This window comes from Corvus brachyrhynchos, unplaced genomic scaffold, assembly GCF_000691975.1.
Source record: "Corvus brachyrhynchos isolate BGI_N302 unplaced genomic scaffold, ASM69197v1 scaffold395, whole genome shotgun sequence".
Taxonomy (NCBI): domain Eukaryota; kingdom Metazoa; phylum Chordata; class Aves; order Passeriformes; family Corvidae; genus Corvus; species Corvus brachyrhynchos.
Genome location: NW_008238340.1, coordinates 457,300 through 459,686, shown reverse-complemented (window position 1 = coordinate 459,686; position 2,387 = coordinate 457,300). Strand labels below are relative to the sequence as shown.

General features: G+C 47.4%; 1 long non-coding RNA gene across 1 annotated transcript; it reads right to left on the bottom strand.

Annotated features, from left to right (window-relative positions):
* Positions 1 to 6: 6 nt before the first annotated feature.
* On the bottom strand, positions 7 to 2,381 carry LOC108446904. The gene is made up of 3 exons (XR_001862240.1): positions 1,817 to 2,381; positions 1,087 to 1,208; positions 7 to 312 (listed from the first exon to the last, which is right to left on the bottom strand). It is a non-coding gene; the product is annotated as an uncharacterized LOC108446904 (long non-coding RNA).
* Between the last annotated feature and the right edge of the window lie 6 nt (positions 2,382 to 2,387).

The window sequence follows — 2,387 nt, the reverse complement described above, 5'->3', positions numbered from 1 at the left end:
AGAAGAGGGGGGCGGGCAGCCGGGGCAGGGCTGGGAGACGAGGCAGGACGTGCTGGGACCGCGTGGAAAGCGAGGCAACATCGAGACGGGGAGCTCGTGCGTTTGATCCCGGAGCTGCAGCGGCTTTGCCTGGGGTGCGGGGTCTAGCGGGGCTTGACTGCGGGGGCCGGGCAGTGTGCGGAGCACGCGCGGCGCTGGGACACCGGGCAGTGGATGTGCAGAGGGGCAAATAGGCATTGAGCAAATTCCTGTGTAGGAGCAGAGGAGTCAGTCTCTGGCCAGCTGCAGCTGGCTGACACTTATGGGACATTTCTGTACAAAAAGCAAACCAAGAAATTGATTATAATGTTATGCACAGCTCTAGAAACTGGAAGCCTTATTACATACCTTCTCCATACCTTCTTCCTACCTGTCACCTCCTATGTTTCCTTTGTGAACACAAAATCTGCAGTGTTTTTGTTTCCTGTACTAACTGGTTTTCTCTGGCCATATACACATCTTTAGGTCTTACATTAATCTCTGTGGCCTTGTGCTGGGTTTTCTTGCTGTAGCCCTGATCACTTACCCAGGCATCTTTTTCTATTTCATTCTGCCTTTGAGAACAGGTAAAATAATCCTGTCTTAGAAAGTTATACTTCCTAAAATAAAAGTTTGCTTTTCGGTCACTTCTACAGTGCAGTGAATGTAAGGTTTAGATGTAGGAAAACCCTTTTGAGCCTGCAGGACACCAGATAAGGAGCTACGACTGACAGATCCTATGTGAGGCCTGTCAGTAAACCATCTCTTTAAATTAACAGAAATCACAGATATAACAGGGTTCAGTTTAAAAAAAAAAAAAACCAAACCAACTAAACAAACAAAAAAACCCCAAACAAAACAAAACAAAAAAACCCCCCAAGAAGGCATGATCTTAGAGGAGAAAAAATCAAGCACGTTAGAAGGGCCACACTGTACCTACTGATATAACAGCATCATCCCAAAGAACTCCCATTAAGTTTGTTTGTTCACTGAGAATATTCTTGAGTGTATTCAGAGCACTTTTCCTTCCATTCCCTCTCCCCAAAGCAGGAATTCCCTCATAATTACCAGGTAAACAGAACAGTCCTCATGCTCAAGTGATGAGCATTCCAGGCAACAACCCAAGGAAATACTAGTTCTCTCTAAGATGGTGATTTCAGGAAACCTCCTTTTGCAAAGCTCCCAGTTTCCTTAAATTTAAAAAAAAAAAAAGAGAGAGAGAGAGAAAGAGAGAACATACTTTCTCTTTAGATTTCTTCAGTACTTTGCAGGACCAGACAAAGCCCGTGATAAATCTGTAGCAGCTTCAACAGTTTAAGACAGAAGCCACAGCAAAGATGTTCAGTCCTTCACCTTCAGACCTTAGACTGAGAGCTGGGACTCAACATGTGTTTTTAAAATTGCAAGTTTCTCGTTTTAATGAAGTTAAATCTCTCCAGTCTAAAACGAAAGCAGTTTTGCACACTTGAAATCATGAATGCCTCATTGTTTATGCTACTATACCCAGGCTGTCTCTGTTTGACAGCTTTGTATTCTGCAGCTATGCCCACCCAACAAGCACATTTCCCCCGTTTGTGTGTTTGCACTGCTCTGTGCGCTAGCTGCAGCCGGCTGCCTGTCTTTTTAAAGAGAGCCAGCTGCCAATGCAGATGTTCCAGTGAGTACGTGCAACACGTGCTCCAGGCGGAGCAGCAACTTCCTAAAAACTGGAAGGGCCAGAGCTCCGTTCTTACAGCAGCCTCAAAGCTGAGACACCACCAGCCCCATTGAAACCTGCAAGGAATGGGGTCTCACTCACCGTTTTGGGATCCCAGTGCCTCCCCCAAATCAAACAGCTCATGTGCAGGAATAAATTTAGAACGTGTCTCCTCTGTTTCCCTTCGCTGAGCTGGTTCATTGCCTCAACCCGGTCGAGAATTTAACATTTCACTTTAACTCACAGTGTTTCCGCCTAATTTGCTTGAAACTGTGTTTCTCATTCTGTCTTTCGAGCACTGCTCTGGATACAAAGCTTTCCTGTGCACATCTAAGACACGTGAGAAAGTTTGTTCCTCTATTTACTTCATAGTGGAACACACTTTGATAGAACTTCCTTTCCCGCATAGTTTCTGTTGTGGTAAGGCAGTAAACTGCCACGGGAATTACAGAAAACCTCTCCAGGCCTTTTCGATCCGTGCAGTGACCCGGGCAGGAGACACAGAACCTCAGCCCTGGGCTGGAGCTGCTCGAAAACACCCGCGGATACAGCAGAGGGAGAGGGGCAGGGGCGGGCAGGGCCGGGAGACAGGGGGTCGGAAGTCGGGGGGTCCCGGAACCGGCGGGGTTGGAGGCTGGGGATCCCGGTGCCGGGAGAGGGCGCGATTGGAAGT